The sequence below is a fragment of the Felis catus genome, chromosome E2 (assembly GCF_018350175.1).
Source record: "Felis catus isolate Fca126 chromosome E2, F.catus_Fca126_mat1.0, whole genome shotgun sequence".
Classification (NCBI taxonomy): domain Eukaryota; kingdom Metazoa; phylum Chordata; class Mammalia; order Carnivora; family Felidae; genus Felis; species Felis catus.
In genome coordinates this window covers 52,942,813-52,962,692 of record NC_058382.1, presented here as the reverse complement: position 1 = coordinate 52,962,692, position 19,880 = coordinate 52,942,813, and the positions used below count along the sequence as shown (strand labels likewise).

The 19,880-nt window shown below is 45.3% G+C and overlaps 1 protein-coding gene and 1 long non-coding RNA gene across 2 annotated transcripts in view; one reads left to right on the top strand and one right to left on the bottom strand.

Annotated features, from left to right (window-relative positions):
- The window catches only part of WWOX (WW domain containing oxidoreductase), a 983,070-nt gene that overhangs the window by 40,587 nt on the left and 922,603 nt on the right, over positions 1-19,880 (bottom strand). The window lies entirely within an intron of this gene.
- On the top strand, positions 3,248-14,669 carry LOC123382250. The gene is made up of 3 exons (XR_006590340.1): positions 3,248-3,422; positions 7,328-7,476; positions 14,105-14,669. It is a non-coding gene; the product is annotated as an uncharacterized LOC123382250 (long non-coding RNA).

Here is a 19,880-nt window from a genome sequence, read left to right as displayed (position 1 = left end):
TTCATTCCACCTCAGCCCTTTGGCTGAGAGTAGAAATTCACCAGACACCAGTACACTCTTAATCTTGAAGGATGTGTCATGGCAGTCTGGCCAAGACATTAATTGTTGTATTTTGGGGGGAAAAGACAATTTTTCAATAACCGCCTGACAGTTAAGGCAACAGAGAAAAGTGCAGAGCATTGACAACCCAGAGGCATTTTCTCCTGACGTTCGCAGCTAAGCTGAGTAACGCGCACTTTATCTACGAACCACAATACCTGTATCAGCGTTGCTATTAACCTGCCCCTCAGAACCCTTCACTCTGCAAAGCCATGGGGACCGAGACTTCACAAGACCAAGTTCAAATAAAGAGCCTGGCTGAATGTGAGGGCTACTTATAATTGCATATCTTGAAAATACCACATATCCAGCCAGTTTACAAGTTGTCACAAGATTTTACCGGCGACACATTTTCAATTAGACTTTTTCAAGTTATAAAGGCAACGCAATACGTTTACGTCTTTGAAAAGTGAAAAATGTACCCAGCTACATGATATATCCCCACTACCTCAACCCCTATTCATCTGTCTTTTTTTTTTTTTTAACTTAGAACAGTCCAGTTTTTTTTTTAATGTTATTTTTGAGAGAGAGAGAACAAGCACGCAGAGGAGAGGGGCAGAGAGAGGAGAAGACACAGAATGTGAAGCAGGCTCTAAGCTCTGAGCTGTCAGCACAGAGCCCGACGTGGGGCTCGAAGCAGCTGTGAGATCATGACCTGAGCAGAAGTATGATGCTTACTGACTAAGCCACCCAGGCGCCCCCATCTGTCCTTTAATATAACTTTAGTCAGAGAATATATTCCATTTTGAACCCCACTTTAGCCATTAAAACTTTTATCATGAGTATTTTTTCCAACTGTCTATTTATTTTAGAGACCATCTAATTCAGGGGATCTACTGTGATTTATGGAATCGTTCTCCTGCTGTTGAACCCTGAAGTTGATTCTGAAGTTTTATAGTGTGGGTTGTTTTTGTTTGTTTTTTTTGTTTGTTTGTTTTGTTTCGTTTTTTACATTTTTGAAGCGGGAGAGCTTTATTTGGTAGGAAATACTTTTTTTAGTGGTCTTAACTCTTGGTGTCTGTAAGCTGCAGTCTCCTTTCATGTCTTTGAAGATTGAGTAAGACAAGCTCATTATGAGGCTTTCAGGGGTGAACAGTTCAACTGTTTTCTTGGAATTGCACTGAGCTTCTGATGCCAGTCTCTGCCTGGTAACTGGCTTGGGTCGTGCACGAGGAGGGGTGAAAGAGACCCATATGGACCATCTGAATAATCAAATATTTGCACCAGTGGGTCATTCGGTGGTGCCTCAAATGCACCAGGCGTTCTTGTGCATCTAAGATGGTTCATGGATAGTTCCGTCCATCTGGAATGTGCCCCTCCCACGCCCCTCAGGAAGTCCAGGAGGGGAGCAGATGATACAAACCGATAGGGTTCATTCTGCAGTGACATACATGCATATAGGCATGGGCCTAGAGACGTGGACACACATGTGTTTTAAATGCGATTAACATAGTTCTTGTGCTGGAAAAGATTTTTCTGGAGAGAATCCTGATGTCTTTGTAATACAATGAGATGGATGCATCAAGGCATTCAAGTCATAGTTTTATACTTCCATAGCCTCTCTCTCTCTCTTTCTCTCTCTCTCTCTCTCTCTCTCTCTCTCTCTCTCTCACACACACACACACACACACACACACACACACACACACACACGAAAGAAGTCAACCATCTCTTACAGTCTGTCTTTGCTATTGGCAACGAGATTGCCCAATTTCTGGGGAAAGCAAAAAGCATACTCCCAAAGAAGTTCCACAGATTCTTACGGTTGGCATCCTGGACATGATTCAGAGTCACTCAATGGGGAGCAAAGATTTATTGAGGGCCGACTCTGGGCTAGGCATCGGAGCTATAAAGATGGGTGGTTGCTGCCCTCCAAGAGCTTGCGGCCCAGAGCAGAAATACAAGGCCTTGAGGGGACTCGGAAACAGTTGAGGAGAGCTGTGTGCTCCCAGATACACGTGTCTTTGGCTATTTCTGGAGTCTGTGCGTTCTGTACTATAGCAGCTACTTTAATGACACACGCACTATGTGCCAAGTAGCATGCAAGGCACTGGGGGTACACACAGTTCCTGCTCCCAGAGGCTCAATGTCAAGTGGAGAAATCGCAAAATAAGGATGTCACTAGGGCACAGAGAGAAGTTCGTGGAGTATCCAACTCACCACGAGGAGCCCACTTGAATGCAGCTCCTGGCCTCCGTCTGCTACCTGGTGACAGATCACCGTCACGTGCTAACGCAGGGGAGAGTCATGCCCTTGCCCTCCCTCCACAGGGCTCTGCAGAAGCTCCATGTTCCTAAGAGCCAGGATGATCTGCCTGACTGGTGGCAAACTGCCAAGTGCATTTGAAACCCAAGCCTACGTGTGTATCAAAATGCAGGAAGCCATCTTAAAAGGATACGCTAATTAGTTTCCTGGGATTTCAGATTTTAAAAGCTTTTGTGATCGAATTTGTTTCGGTAATTTTTTTAAAGGATTCCAAAGATTGGTTCTGCTCTCAAGACACCAGAAAACAACAACAACAACAACAAAAAAGGAGGTAACAAACTTATTGGTTTCCACAGCAGAATGCTTTCAACGTGAACAGAGCGAAAACATCCGCTGATTGGTTGATAAAAAGCAATACGGCATTAAAAGGCCATGATGCATAGCGAAGAACCAACCTCCCTTGGGTGGCTGGATCCGACATTGAGTTGCTCTTGAAAAGCATTTGTGAGCCCCCGGCAGAATCAGGACCCAGTGTAAGAGGACCTGGGGGGCAGGTATCCTTTGCACTTAGACGAAAGATACAAGCAAAAAACAAACAAAACAAAAACAAACAAACAAAACCCACCACACCAAAAACTGGGTTTTTACGTATTGAATAGAAAAATGATGGGAAGGGTCACACAAGCATTTTTCTCATAAGCCACCCTCCACTCTTTTCATGAGGAATAAAAAGAGCTAATAATGGAAAGGATGCATACGATAATTATATTTGTTCAGTGTGGGGAAATAAATAATAATTGGAGTACTACACTACTATGAAAGTCTATAATCATATTATTAGAGGTGTCCTATAATTAGAAAGCCATTATCGAAGTACTTCCTCATAGAGTTAATCCCTCCCTCTGTGCCATCCCTGAATCTTGTCTGTGTTTCCCCAGGGGTGCACTCACCCCGTGTTGTCATCATCTGCCGGCATTGCCTGTCCCCGAGCTCGTCTGTGACCTCGAAGGCAGCTCTCCGTCAGCTCCATCCACATCGCCACCCTCTGTGTGCCTGGCACTGGCAGCTAACCATGGAGTTGACTGCGTTCCACCTCCTTTTCAAGTTCACTTCTCCAGGTAGGCTAAGCCTTAGTCTATCCTTAGAAACATTTTCCAACATCGCACGGTTTTCTTCAACTGGGGAGTACACGTGGGGCAATATCTAGATAAGTCCACGTACTTGAAATTTGTAGGCAAGGTGCTAATGATCATCAACCCACAGGAATCTGCAAAGGCTTGGCCAAAGTCAATAAAGAATCATGAGCTGTCACCCCCCAAACTGGGAAAAGCCCCATCTCCTGCTTATATTTCTTTAAAAAAAAAAAAGAAAGAAAGAAAGAAAGAAAAAAAGGATGACCTTGCAAATTACAGCCTTATAAATTTGACTTCTAAATTTGGAAAGATACTGAAAGAGGAAAAAAAATCATGAAATGAGCTTGCAAAATCGTCAACAGGGCATTTACTGTAAAAGAAGAAGTAACTCTTGACTGAAAAGTGAGTTCTGTTTTTCTTTTTTTCTCTTTTTTGGGGTAAAACTTTTATCTTCTATAACGGAATCATGCAATCATTGGCTCCTAGGGAAGTACTTTGTAGTCAGATTTAATTTTCTTAATCAGCCATTATTTAGAGTATGAATAAAACTTGTTGGCTTATGAGACTGGCACCATTTTGAACCAAAGATAAAACTAAGTGGTCGTATCAGTTTGGTTGTGAGATGCTCCTTGCTTCTTACAAGAAAATATATCAGGAGGCAGATGAGGTCAGACCTGGGTCAAATTCCAACTTTGCCACTTTGCTAGCTGGGTGATCTTGGGCAAATCACCTAACCTCTCCGATCCCCTGTTTCCTAAACTATAAATTAAAGATGACGACACCAACATAATTGCAGTGAGGATTAAAGGAGGTGATATTTGTAAAAAGAAACATAGAATGTTCAACAGGGAACTGTTTCATCTGGGAAAACATGGATAGATTGGGTTATTGAAGGGTATTACAGAAATGTCTCCCGAGATGGTGAAAAATACAGGAGATCTCAGCCTGTCTGAGCTGGTGTGTGCTCATATAACATTTCCTTTTAGGAGGGGTAGTGAGGATATCCCTAAGACTACAATGCCCCACAAGAGGGCACCTAGTGCTGGTCAATAGAGCCAATTCTGCTGAGCCACTTAGGATGGTCATCAAGAGAAGGACTTTTCCCCCCATCTTTATTTCTGGGACCAATTCTCTTTACCAGGTGTGTTCTAAGAACCTCCCCAACAGAGAACAACTCTATCTAGACCCCTCTCTCTGTTTACACTCAGGAAGAGGGTTCAGGGAAGAGAAGGGAGGTCCCCAGGGTCACATGGGGAGTCCATGGTAAGGCTGGGCGAGAAACCAAGCCTCTGACCCTTGATCTGGGTCTTTCCAGCCACCCGGTTCACCACCTGCTGAGCCGGTCTACTCCGGCTGCACCGTGTCTTGTACACCCTACTTTCTAGTTGTTGGTTAGGACTTGTGCAATCGTTTCTGGCTTCGGCTATTTGTGTGAGGAGAACGGGCGGACTCAAAATTGCTCTTCCCCCATCCTTGATTCGGGGCTGTGGTGGCGTCCCTGGCTTCAAAAGGACAGCTAGGAGGTTGTGAAAGGAGATGCCAAGGAGGTCTGGAAGCCCAGTTTTTAGCAAGCCCAAGACTTTCAGCAAGTCCAGAGACCGTCTGCAGCCACGGGGAAGCTTTGCATTTCTACACGTTCCTCTCTAGCTTACAAATGGAGAAGTGAAATGAAGCCATGCACACAGTTGTTGCCATTTATGGCCTTCTTGGCCTTGGTCTTATGACCTAAGTCTTTTTGTGCTCTCTGACACATAAAAGGTCTCAGACATGTGACACGGTGAAAACACGCTGCAGTCTAGATTTGGGAAAACCTACAGCCAGGAGGCTTCGGACACATCGCTTGATTTCTCCGAGTCTCGGCTTCCTCGTCTCTACCATGGGGCCAGATCCACTCACTTCCCAGAGTTGTGCGATGATGGATTCAGGAGGGTAGCGTTTGTGAAATAGCGCATGCCTTGCCCATATTATTTTACGTACCTTCCATCCTCTGCAGCTCTCCAAAGGGGTTCAATGATTTCTTTTTTTTTTTTTTAATTTTTTTTCAATGTTTTTATTTATTTTTGGGACAGAGAGAGACAGAGCATGAATGGGGGAGGGGCAGAGAGAGAGGGAGACACAGCATCGGAAACAGGCTCCAGGCTCTGAGCCATCATCAGCCCAGAGCCCGATGCGGGGCTCGAACTCCCGGACCTCGAGATTGTGACCTGGCTGAAGTCGGACGCTTAACCGACTGCGCCACCCAGGCGCCCCAGTTCAGTGATTTCTAAAGGAGCTCTGGGGTCAAGATTTTTACTGTAGGCCACTTTTCAAAGTTGAGCAGTTCAAACCTTGAAAAACCTTTTGGCTTTTTAAAGGGGTTTTTCACATACCTTTTTCTTAGTTTCATAAAAGGTGAAAGGGACTAGAGCCACAGCAGCGGACGGGGACAGGGAGAGACCTGTTGTGACCTCCACTCAGTCCAACAAGCTTGGTCGGGGGACCTGTCCAGGACCCAGTAGGACCCTGCCCCGTGTGCCTAGGTTGTGACTGAACTTGTCCCCGCTCAGAGGGGCCTGGCAGAGGGAAATAGGAGTGACCCGGAGGTAACAGCGCCGGGAGCTCTGGGAGCACTGGCAGCAGGGAGAATTCCTATTCCCTGGCCTCCCTCCTCTTTTCTAGGCCACCCCTCCTCCACTCTTGGGTGACCCGGAGCCAGAGAGTGGTGGGAAGGAGGGGAGGGAGACCAAAATAACAGGGACACAGGGACCGGATGCCTCCCGGCCATTTCGGTTGCACACACGCAAGCTAAGTGAGTCCCTGGGGGTTGATTATAGTTACCTGAGAAGACGCCTTCCCTCTTTCTGCAGACGGAACTTAATGAAAAGTCTGGTGCCTCAGAAGACACTGAGAAGCATTAAGAGCAGGCACCGGGCAAAATGGGGCAGCCACCGTGGAAACTAGTTTGGCGGCTGCTCGAAAAAGTTAGAGTCACCGTAGGACCCAGTGATACCGTGCCTATTTATCCCCAAGAGAAATGAAAACACACGTCCAGAGAGATACATCCAAACGTTCACGGCACAACGATTCGTCACCGTCTACCCGAAAGAACCCGAGTGCCCATCAGTGGCTGCAAGCATGAACACGAGGTGGTATATCAACACAACAGAATATTATTCAGCCTATAAGACAAAGAAGTATTGACCTTTGCTACAGCACAGATCAACTTGAGAACGGTATGCTAAGTGAAAGAAGCCAGCCACAAATGGTCATAAAGTATCTGACTGCTCTTATAGGAAATGTCGAGGACATGCAAATCCGTAGAGACCAAAAGTAGATTTGTGGGCTGGGAGGAATGGGGAGTGATCAGTTAATGGGCGCGGAGTGTTTTTCTGGAAGGAGAGAGTATTAAGACTACAGAGAGACGGTGGTTGTACAATGTTGTAAATTTACTAAATGCCCCTGAATTGTGTATTTTATGTTTCTTTTTGTTGAAACAGGGAATTACATATTTTATTTTATTTTTTTAGTGTTTATTTACTTTGAGGGTGGAGGGGCAGAGAGAGAACGAGAGCCAGAATCCCAAACAGGCTCCATGCTCAGCACGGAGGCCGACATGGGGCTCGATCCCAGGAACTTAGCACAGAGCCCGACACGGGGCCCGATCCCATGAACTGTGAGATCATGCCCTGAGCCAAAACCAAGAGTCCTGCACTTTGACTGAGCCACCCAGGCGCCCCAAGAACTGTCTATTTTAAGTGGTTGATTGTACATTATGGAAATTTCACCTCAATTAAAAAATATTTGTGGGGGGGGGGCAAAAGGATCAGGGATTTTAAATTCACTGTGGCCTGAGTTTCAATCTCACCTCTGCCTCATTTGACCTGTGTAACCTTGGGCTTTACTGTCTTTAGGGTGGTGGAAATGAGAATCCCAGAATCCCTGAGGAATCCATGAGACTCACGAAGCAAAGCACCTAGCTAGGCCCGGGGCGCCGTAAGCCCACACAGATGTCGGCTCCCTCCCTCCTGTGCCATTAACACACGTGTGACCTTCCTCAAAGGTATGGGCTAACCCAGCCTTCTGCGTACTGGGAATAATAGGGCTACCACGTTTTCACCCACCCACCTAACACAAGGAGAATTGTTAGCATTTTGTCATATTTGCTTCATGGTTCCTTTTTTGTTTGTTTAAATAATGGACAGAAACGTTTCAGATGAAGTTGAAATGTACTTTGACTCCTCTGCGCTCAGCTCAATGTCTCTTGTGAGCGAATAAGCAAGTCCATTAAACATGCGGAAAAGAATTTATTCATGCAGGGTCTACTATGAGCAATGGAGGTAACCACAGGATCTAGATACCAAGCTATGGAGCTTTGTGTTAATTGATAATTTGAGCATGTGTAGAGGTGGCCGTCCAGAGGTGCTGCGGGAAGGCACATGTGCCCTGGTTAGCAACGTGCATTAAATAACATCAGTGGTTTGCTTTCAAACTCAGACTGCCGCTAACCATCATGAAAACAAGTCCCTCCTCCCTCCTCAGCCCCGACATCCTCAAGGCACTGGCTATCCAGCAAGTGTGCTGCTAGTTAGGACATTTTCACACTATGGGCTATTGCCCCAGTAGTATGATTTTGGACTCTCATAGATCCGCTACCGTAATCGAAGGACATCACATGAAAAACCATTTGGAAAAAAGAAGAATGCTATACTGACGTACTCAGCGGCTCTCAAACAAAGGAGGGGTCTATGGAGGATGGGGTGGAGAGGCGGCAAAATGGGGGACACAGCTGTAAACTAAAAGGGATTGAAAATACAAACTGCGAGGGGCATAATGCGATTCCAGCTTCTCATGTCTCGGAAATCGGAGCCTGGAAAAGCCCGGGCAGAAACGCCCAGCATGATGAGTTGGGAATGGGGTGAAGAAGGCAGGGAGGAAACTCAGTGCTCCGCTTCCGCAAATGACCAGAGAAACTTTCTTTGTAATTTTCACGTTTCCCTAAAGACAAAGGTGACAGGTTTGCCCTGCCAACAACAACAACGACGACGACAACAAAGTCTAGAATGGGCTATGGCAATACATTACGCGGGGACGTAAAGCTAGTTTGGGCTGCTGGGGATACAATCTTTTCATAGGAGATCACTGTACCTGAAATGCAGATAGTTATAAAAATGGCATTAATTTGCTTAGACCGAGAGATTTTCACAGGAGAGCAACTAGCAGAAAACATTATGAAAATGTCCGAGAGGACTGGTAATTGAGTTGATTAGTATGACCTTGGTTATGAAGGTAATAGAGAGACCGGTGCTTAGACTGAGTTATAACCCCGTTCCCGGTTCGGCGACGGAGTGAAGGATGTAATTTGTTCGGGCTGACGCGGGGTAGCCAAGCTTCCTTTGACAAAGTAATACACTGACTAGCCGAGCTTGGCCCGTGCTTTTACCCTGACAGAGTAAACAGGACAGGGTCAAATAAGAAATGATGGACTGGGCTCGTGTGCTGGCTCACTGCGTAGACATTTGAGGGGCAGAACCTTCCGGACCATGAGCCCCGAGAAGCATTAATTCACTGCCTCTGAAGTAGCAAAGAGGGAAAAGAATACAACTGCTCCCCAGCTGGAACAAAAGAAAGCAAAACACCAACATAAACAAAGAATAAACATCCCGAGAAGGTCTGTGCTGAATCTTCTCTGGCTCTGTTTTTCATATTTTTTATAGGCATTTAGGAAGCAATATGCCACTGGCTGCCGTGGGAAATTTAACTGCATTAATCATAAGAAAGGATCTTGTGTCTGGCCCCAAGCCCATGTTCTTTCTGCTATACCTGCTTAAAATAGGCAAATTTCTCTTAAAATTTTTTTTTACATGTATTTATTTTTGAGAGACAGAGAGAGACAGAGCACAAGTTGGGGAGGGGCAGAGAGGAAAGGAGACACAGAATCCGAAGCAGGCTCCAGGCTCCGAGCTGTCAGCACAGAGCCCCATGCGGGGCTCGAACTCACGAACCGCGAGATCATGACCTGAGCTGAAGTCGGACACTCAGCCGAGTGAGCCACCCAGGCGCCCCATAAATAGGCAAATTTCTCTTAATCGCACACCACACACACACACACACACACACACACACACACACACACACACACAGAGAGACAGAGAGAGACAGACAGAGAAACACACAGGAACCTGGCCCCACAATAGTATATTCAACTTTTGTTTACTGGGTTGGGTCAATGGGTGCCCAAAGCCCTTACACTGACTGTATCAGGTCACCAGCATTGTAAGGATTTGTACCAAAGTCCATGTCCTGGGAGTTCTATCCAATTCTTAACTGTGATGACCTTCTTCATCAAGCTCACTGCAGGAGAGATCGGATCTGGGGCCTGGAACGTCTGAGAGATACTTTAGGCACTGCTATGGAGCCCACAGCGACCCTCCAATATAGGTTCTAACTCTGTACACACAAGTCTTGATCATTTCACATTTTCCATTCGTAACGCACACATACGAGATCTGAACTAGAGGGTTCTACCGGGTGAATAACAACAGTGTGCGTCCGCCCGCACACTTCGTTCTCTCTGGGGTGTGTGTGTGTGTGTGTGTGCACGTGCACGTGGATATTTGTATGTTCCACCAGTCTCCGATTTCAGGGCTGGGGCTACGCAAATGACAAAGGGCCCAGAATCCCTTGTCTCCTTGCCTCTGTCACCATGCTTGCTGACCCTCTAGTGAAAAGGATCTGACCACCACATGCGAGTAGAATAAATTATCGCTGACACTCCAATATTTAATTATGCAGCTGTCAGAGCGGCCCTTTTGAAATTCATTTTAATAAAGTGGGAACTTTCCCTTTCAAGGTTAGAGTGAGGGGAGTCACCTTTGGTGTCAGCCGAGGTCTCCACCATGAGCTCTGCATTCTTGTTCCGGACGCCTGTCACTTGGTCTGATAGAAGGGCCTGATAACAGCTCTGATGCCTGGTGGCCTCCCCCCGTCCCTGCCTGAATGAACATCCTTCATTTAAACCCACAATAATGAGGACCTCAAAGTCAGAGAGGCGGGCACAAGGGCAGCCTGGAGGGGAAAAAATGGCTTCTTATTATAAAATTCACTCAACGTGGAAGCGGTAATCTAAAAGCAATCATGGTCATCTCCCTGTTTTAACTGGTTAGCCAGAAATATCTAACATGGTGGAAGGGAACAAAAAACGAAGGCAATCCTGGGGGGGAGGTAGGGGTGCCCAGATCCTGGCATTCTGTCGTCTTTGTGTCTCCCAAACTCATGAAAGAGACGTGAATGCACCGATTTCTATTTCGCTGTACAACAACAACAACAACAACAACAACAACAAAAGGTACCATAGTTTTTGTAGTTTGGTTTCTGGGCCATAAAGTTGCCCCGAGGAAAAGCCTTTTACATGGCACACTCAGTGTGTGAAGGTAGTCTCGCCTGCCTGTTGTGGATGTGCCTAAAGTCTGTGTTTAGCCGACGTTCCATGTTTCTATGTAAACCAAGCCAGGAGAGAGGGAATCACGGCTGGGCTAGAAAAAGCCCAACTAACTCCATATATACAGACAGACTGGTGCCTCTCTTCTCTCTCTCTCTTCCCCCCCCCCCGTCTCTCTCTCTCTCTCCCCTTGACTTTTCACTCTACAGTCTCCCCCTTGCCCTCATTTTTATTTTCCTCTCCTTTCCCCCTCTGCGCTCCTTCTTTCTCTTGCTTTAATACCATGATTAATATTTATTGATTAGCGACTGTATGCTGGGCATTGTCCAAAGTTCTTTGTATGCTTATCTCTTGTGGTGCTCAAAGCAACTCTATAAATTAGGTGCCTTAATGATGGCTCCCCCTGTACAAAGGAGGAAGCTGAAGCCCAGAGAGACAAATGGTCTTACTCAAGATCACCCAGTTGGCGGAAAGCACAACAGAACCCAGGCAGTTCCCAGGGCACAGAGATTTAACTACTCTGCTCTGTATGTGTTGCCTTATTTTCTCTTATTCTGGTCTCTCCCACTAACTCTCTCTCTCACTTTCTTCCCTCCTCGCTCCTTCCTCTTTTCCCCAACTCTCCCTCCTGGGTTTGTATACACCGCGTCTCTCAAAGAATATACAACAGCTCCAGGGGATGTGTGCCGTGACCGGCCTCAGGCATAATACACTAACTCTCATCAACAAACACTGGTTTCGGAAAGAGGCCTTGGTGTGTGTGTGTGTGTGTGTGTGTGTGTGTGTGAGAGAGAGAGAGAGAGAGAGAATAAAGGCCTGAACGAACACTTGTGTGTGACTGTTGAGAGGTGCTTTCTTTAAACAGTAAGTAATAACCAGATCTGTCCACAAGCACTTTTTCTGGAGAGAACATTCCCTTCCCAGAGGCTGGGAAGATGGCTCAGGAGATGAATTACAGACAAACAAGGAGGCAGAAAAGCAACCTCTTTGCTTCTATTCTGCAGCTTTCCCAGGAGACCTGCTTTGCAGGAGCACAGGGAAGGACCCCCAGACTCAGCCAGGGCCAACAGTCAGACCACCAGCACAGCCTCAAAGTACTGCTGATTTGTAGGCTGTACTTAAAAAAAAACAAACTCTTGAGCTACTTACTATGGGACTCATGACAGCTGAGGACACAAGACCCTGGCATGGCCTGAAGAAGCTGGAAGGACCAAAGTGGAAGTCATAGCCCAACGAATGGCAAACTGTTTACTCCTCCCTAGGCCTGTTCTTAACTGTGTCCTCCTCCATCCTAGGGTCAACCTTAAGGGCATCCCTGTTTCTCAAGGGCCGGTGATAACTGACGATGCCCCTCCATATTTGCCAACAAAATTGCCTATTAGGGGAACACCAATGGTATGGAGATCGGTTGACAGTGCCCAGAAGAAGCCCCTCAACTTGAAAGAGACAACTGGGGGTCACTTTGATCTACATGACATTAACTCAAAACTTACAGGGCAGGAAAGTGTACTTCCAGGAAGTAAATGCCTCCTTGGAGCCCCCATAACTCTCACATGGGAAGCCCTCCATGGGGATTTATTGAATGAATAAGTCAATGGGTGATTCATATCAGCATTCCAACAACCTAAAGACAAATACAAACATCTCTCTCAGCCTGTGAAAACAACTGTGTAAAACCAGACACCTTTGTTATAGGTAGGAACAGTCAGCAAGAGATCACGGGATGATTTGGGGGTGAGCCACTGTCCAATAATCACCACAGACTTAAAAACATTCCCTAGAAAAAGACAACTATAGGAGACAGGTGCACTGGGGCCTGGCCACTGCCAGCTTACTGAGATCTTTAGGATAGGCTGAGTCACATCTCTAGGCTGTGGTTGGTCTTTATGGCCCCTGAGAGGGAAAGTCAAGGATTAGAGTTTCCTACCTAAAGGGACAACTGCAAGATAACCCAGGAAGGTTGTAGAAGGAGTACTTGTCAAAGTAAACAGTCTGGATATAACTTATTCTAAAACGTTTTCCATTCGATTTGTCATTCTATTTGTAAATATTCTATTTGTTAATAACACATTCTATTTGTTAATATTTGTTGGCTGTTGGTTTTATGCGCAAAACTCACGCTATGGGCTCCCCATTTCAGCCTTGCAATGGCCTTGGGTGGAAGGGAGGCACAATAACAAACTCCCTCATAGGGATAAAGAAACTGAGATAAAAAACTAGTTCAAGGTCATTTAGCTGGTACAGGGCAGAGGGAGGATTGAAGTGAGCTCTGCTGAACTCCAGCAGCAATGCTCTTAAACACCGTGCTGTGTTTTTATCAAATACCCTGGCACTCCTCTTTTCCTCGTATTCTGCGAGCAAATCCAGGGTTGCCTCTATCTAACTTAGCAACCCTGTTTAATAAGGGCTGTGTTAAATAAGACACAGAAAAATTTTTTTGGAGGCGCGGAAGGTGGCCTCCTCTATCTGCAACGTTGACACAGTCATAGTCATGGAGATAGGAGTAACAGCAGCAGTACCAACAACAGCCACCACTACTGAATCAGATTAGGTGCCAGGAGCTGCGCATGTGTGTGTGCATGTGTATATGCACATGTGTGTGCACCTGGCACACACATGTGCATGTGTGTACATGCGTTTATATGTATATGCATGCACCTAATTATGTAAATTTTATGTATGTTACATGTATTCATAAACACACACAACTGTTTTCTCTAATCTGCACTAATATTATGACTTCCATTTCTTTTCTTTTTTTTTTTTTTTTTTGGGGGGGACAGAGAGAGACAGAGCATGACCGGGGGAGGGGCAGAGAGAGAGGGAGACACAGAATCGGAAACAGGCTCCAGGCTCCGAGCTATCAGCCCAGAGCCTGACGCGGGGCTCGAACTCACGGACCGCGAGATCGTGACCTGGCTGATGTCGGACGCTTAACCGACTGTGCCACCCAGACGCCCCATGACTCCCATTTCATCACTAGATAAACCACAGCTCAAAAAGGCTAAACATCTTGCCTGGGCTCATAAAGAAACTAACTGGTGGGCCGAGTTTGGTATGCAGATCTGACTCAAAGCTATCGCTCTTGAAAGACAAAATAAGTTAAATAAAATCCTTCTGTCATGCCTCTACATCACTTTAGAATTTATATGGGAGTTTCAAGTACCTCATTTTATCTAATCCTTATGACAATCGGATGATTGGCTGTTACTGATATCTACTGAGTATTCACACGACCCCTCTGTTACAGGTGATGAAATCATGGGGCCCCAGGTCACATGGCTTGTCGAGGGCGCCTCAGCTAACCCAAACCAGCCCCTGAGACTTCCACTCATCGAGTCCCAATGTGTCTACCTTCCTTAACGCAGAGTAGCTTGTCTCTCTGCTCGGTGGCGCTGTAGACCAGCAACATCCACCCATCAAGACGCTTGTCCCGCTGAGGTCCTCGGAACTGACAGCTTCCATCTTGAACAAATAGACTAGTGTTCATTTGGATGTTCTCGGGCTCACGTGGCACCCACTCCAACAGCTGCTTGCCGAGTGAATTTAGACAATGTTCTGGATGCCAGTTCTCTCATTGCAAATGGGAAGAGATTTACAAAGCAGCAGCCGCTTGTCTTGCGGAAATAATTACGGGTCAAAGTCTCCAAATCCCTGAGCTGCCCCGGGTATGTGTCCCAGTCCTGGGAGCCAGAGCACCCCACCCCAGGACGACCCTCTTCAGAGAGCAAGGGTGGCATACACCCCAAGATGACAGGCAAAGGCTAGGAGGCTGGAAGGGAGAAATAAATCCCGAGTCAACGAGAAGGATTAAAAAGTCACCTACCATGAGGAGAATTCGCACTCCACAAATTTTTCTCGACTGAGTAAATTTAAAGAAATAAAACTAGATTGAGCATGCGTTTAATACTGGCTGCTATCTTTTGCTCTGCTCTGCTCAGTGGCTTGTTAAATATAAAAAGATTTGCCCTGCAAGGAGACGTGGGGAGAGGCAATCTCAGAGGGACCCATCAGCCACCCCGCCCCTCCTCCTTGTAACCCAGGGGAGACGGACAGCCCTGTTTCATTCTAGCGCCCCAGCGCCCCGGTCTTGTGTACAGGCCCCACATGCGATCACCGGTATCCCCACTGTCTCTTAATAGAAGGTGAGATATAAAAAGCTCATTCGAGATGCCAGGAGCTTCCCTTTCTGACCCTGGCTGCCTGAGAGGCAAATTGCATTAGAAAAATGACATGCCATTCATCTCGCGAGTACTTGCAGGAACATTTAGCTAATTAAATGATTAATAAATTTAACACTGCTTTATAATTTCATTTAGCTGTGTTGGAAATCACACGGTGAGCTGCGTATGCACCGAATGAGATTAGGTGGGAGTGAGGGTTTCGGAGGCTGCCCTGGTAATTGAGATTAGTCTATTACTACAGTGACCTTTTTAACTTTTATATTCTCTTGTTAAAGCGAAATAAAATTTTATTCACTTTTAAGGAATATTTACTTAGAGAAATTTACATGAAATTAAAGAAACACCAAGCCCAGAAGCCTACTGGGGCCAGAATCCATGCACTGTTCCTTTTCTAATTTTCAGAGGCTCTTTAGGAAATTGTTCTTGAGCTAGCTGGAGGCAGAGTGTAGAGCAGTGTGGTTTTAGAGAGCTCAATCATTCATTCATTCACTCAGTAAACACCCAATCCCTGCTGTGTCCTGTACATGCCTCTAGGCCCTGGTTCTACAGCAATAAACACAACCTGGGTCCCTGCTTCCCTGGAGTTTAGGTTATAGCGGGAATATAGAAATGAGAAGCAAATAAATAAACAACAAAATAACAGACAGTAATAAGCACAGCACAGAGAATTAGAAATAATGATTTCTTTAGACTGGGGAGCCCAAGAAAATCTCTGTTCAGAGATGACCATTCAACTGAGATCTGAATTATAAAAAGCAGCCAGCCATGCAAAGCTCAGAAGGAACAGCACACCAGAATAGAGGAGACTGGGGGTGAAGGTCCCGAGGAAGGAAGAAGTGGATGTGGTGTGTTCAAGAAACAGAAGAAACAGGGGGTTTGGGGAGCTGGTGCGTTGGAGGTGATGCAGTGAATGTAGGAAGGGTCAGACTAAGTAATCCATGCTGGTCACAGTAAGGAGTTGCAGTATTTTTTTATAAATGCAGTGGAAAGCCACTGGAGGGTTTTCAGCCAGGCAGTGACACCACTTGTCAAGTGACTCCATCTAAGCCAAATGTTTCTGCAGCCACAGTTAATGGTGGGACCATGGGGACCTTCCTGCCTTTGTAAGAAAAAGAGGCCTGACTCGGTTTCCTTCACCTTCACCTTCACCTTCCTTTGTAAGTTGTGCTTTTTTTCCAACTGAAAACTGTAACTGCTGGTCGTACTTCTCTCTCCTTTTTTCAATATGTCGTACTTTGTGGTCCCATGTATTCTGAAAATATTTTCAATTATCCCCAATTTTTGCTCTCCTCACCTATAAAATCCAGAAGCATACATATGTAAACTTTCAGAGGTCTCTGCTTGGTTCTCTCCTATGTTAAACACTTCTTTTATTTTTCCGTACTCTGAGGCTTTGACATTTGGGGCCTCACTGACCCCAGAGACACTCACTCTCCCTGACAGTCGATTCCTAGAGATAGGAAGCAACTCCCCTGTGCCTCACAAATGCAAACTGACCAATCCTGAGCCCATACCTCCAAATCACCTTCCTTATCACGTCCTCACATTCCCGGCTCTAACTATCCTGTCCTCACTATCTACCTGCTCTAATCACCCCAGGGCCAGATGCTGTAGCCCTGGGCCTGCTGAAATTATTCAAAGTAGCCAATCCTCAGCTTACTTTCCCTGCCTTGCCTGTTCCTTCCTGCAGAAACCACAATAAAGCCTCCTGCCCAAGGTCCCATCTCCCTCTGCCTCCTGACTGAGGCAGTCCGGGTACTTCCCCAGGTGATGTTCCCACCCTAGCACAGTATGTCCCTTTCCGGGGACCTGTGGGTATTGCAAACTGTCATTGCAATGGCAACCATCTCTACATCTGTTGGTCTTACCATACCTAAGTAATAATGAAAGTTATATCATAAAACATCTCCAAATACCAGTTTCATTGCACAGCAGGGAATAAGACCTATCATTTGCTGAGGTCTGACTTCGCGCCAGGTACTTTAGAGACGCGGCTGACTTTAACAGACTCTCACTTAACCCTCCCACGACACTGCAAAGAAGGTAGTTTGGGGCCATTTTATAGACGAGGAAACCGAGACAGAGTTTAAGGAACTTGACCAAGACCACTTGGCTCTATGTCAGGGTTAGGAGTTAACCCCAGAAGAGAGATGGTATACAGTTCATAAGTTAAAAGAAAGAGCAATTTCCTTCTGATGAAATGAACTAACGGCCATGCTGGACAGACCACCTCTCGGCAGACACTTGGATGATTTTGTTCTGTCTGCTTGCTCGTCCGGCCTACCTGGTTTGGAACCACCATTTGTTGCCCAACCACTGTTTCTCCTGTACCTACTCTGCCTAGTTTCTCATCCAGGCATATTTATCCAGAATTTCACCATTTCTCCTAACACCTTCTTACAAGTTAATATAAAGATGAAGAGAACGTCTAGAGAAATGTCCAGGGCCCTTTTACCAGGGGCCCCTTGCCATTCTTCCAGAAGGAAGGCCAATGCCTCAGAGTGTTGGCAAGAGTCATGAAAGAACTTCGCTCCTCTGATGCTAACTCACATTTTACAAACCTACATATTCAACATTAAAAGTTTTTGCTGTTCCTTGTTGGTTCTCCCCCCCCCCCACCAACCCATAGAGAAGATGAAATAAAAGGTCTTCCTTTCAGTAAGTGTTTAAACTACACAAGTTTCAATTTCAGGTAATTATGCATACATCCCTCGGATATTCTTAAGACTTTGAACACACACACCCCTTACATTTGAAATCCTGTGATACCTGCTGTAAACCCTAAAATTTGTGAGCGATTACCTTTGTAAGCAGCATTTCTGGAAAATAACATCTGTGTGTGATTCGCACTTTTTTTTTAACTTGTAAATTGTCTGGTTGTTAACTCTGACTACTAATCTTAGGATGCTTAAGAATTCATAATTTTCCTTGCACTGTCTTCTACATGGTGTACAAAATTTGGGCACCCCTGTGTAATGAAAATGTTTTCTGCTTTAAAAAAATCCCAGTTGTTAGACCTATAGACAACACATTGGCACCAGTTAGTAGTAACAGACGAAGTGATGAGTAGCAAGAACATACACAGGCCCAAGAGGTGGGGACCTGCCTGATCTTCTAGAAATTGTGAATTCAATATTTTACTCTTTCATTTTTTTTTTCATTTTTCTTAATGTTTATTTACTTTTGACAGAAAGAGAGAGACAGAGCATGAGCGAGAGAGGGGCAGAGAGAGAGGGAGACACAGAATCGGAAACAGGCTCCAGGCTCTGAGCTATCAGCACAGAGCCCGACATGGGGCTTGAACTCATCGACCGCAGGATCATGACCTGAGCTGGAGTCGGACACTCAACCGACTGAACCACCCAGGCGCCCCACTCTTTCATTTTTAATGATGACATAACCATGTGAGGTATGAGAGTTTAGATGCTTTAAGAATTTCCTTCCTCTTTGTTAGATGTTTAGAAATCATCAGAGGTATTTGTGTCTAGATTTTTTTTTAAGTTGCAATTCTTCCTGCCTCCCTCCCTCCCCCTCTTCTTTCTCTCTCCTCTCTCTCTTTCTGTGTATTAGGCCACTATGAACCTGACATCATATTAGGCACTGATGATAAGACAAGAAAAACATTCTGGCTGTCTAGGAATTTATAATATAATCCTTTCTGTTCAAAACATCTTCCATGGACCATCGGCAGTGGCATCTCAGAGCTTGTGAGGAATGCAGAATTCATTCACATCAGATTCCAGACACCCTGATCCCAAATCCGCGCTTTTAGAAGGATGTCCGAGTGACTCATGCACATTCTAATTTGATAAACTGCCTAGATCAAGGGTCTGCTATTTCCGGCAAGCAGGTAAAATCCCGCTAGCTGTCTGGTTTTGTTATTCCTGTTATTCCTGCTTGTTTTTTACCGTCCATAATCTAAGAATAACATTTACATTTTAAAACAGATATAACTTAAAGGACTGGATGACTATGTACAGAGTAGCCTCTGTTTTGTGTCTTAGACCACAAACTGTAAAATATTTACTATCTGGATTTTCAAGTAAAAGTTTTCTGACCCCTGCTCTATAATGCAGGTGAATCTAGAACCCAAAGCCTGGAGAAAGCATACGTTTTGAAACAAGCAATGACCCTATAACACTAATTCCGCTGAAAATATTTGTTAAACTACCAAATGTCAGAGGAATGGCCATGGTTTTGTTGTTGTTTTGTTTTGTTTTTTAGACAAACCATGACATATTTAATAGGAATATCGGCACTGAAAGCTTACGTCGGAATCAAGCCCGTAGAAACTACTGGTGTAACGTGAATTTCATAGCTCGTGCTTAGAGATCCATCAGGACCCACAAAGCAGTTATCCTCAGCTACAGAAGAACCCAGAAAACATGAAAGTGGGTGCACCTGGTTTTGTCCAGGTTCACCGCATACATGATTAGCAGCAAACCGAAGATGGTTGTTTTACCACGCACGGCCCTCCGCAAAACTGGCCATGGTTTTTTTTTGGTTTTTTTTTGTTTTTTTTTTACATTTACGAAAAGTTGTGAACTTTTTCATTTTCTCAGATCAAGAATATACCAAATCGCTATTTACTATCCTCATCATTTCAGAAAAAGAGTGGTTATTTCTTTCCAATGGAACAAACTGTCTTGGACAAAAGAATTTTACTTTTTTCATATGGAAATACCCACGTCCGTCCTTCAGGGGCAGGTTAGCTAAGGAAATGTAATGTGGGGCCAGTGATGAGGCTGGATATGGGGTAAAAAGAGGAGACAAGAAATGAAGTCAGAGAAAAGGGGGAAGAAGAAGCAAGAGCAGACAAGCTTCAAAAAAACTAAATTCAAA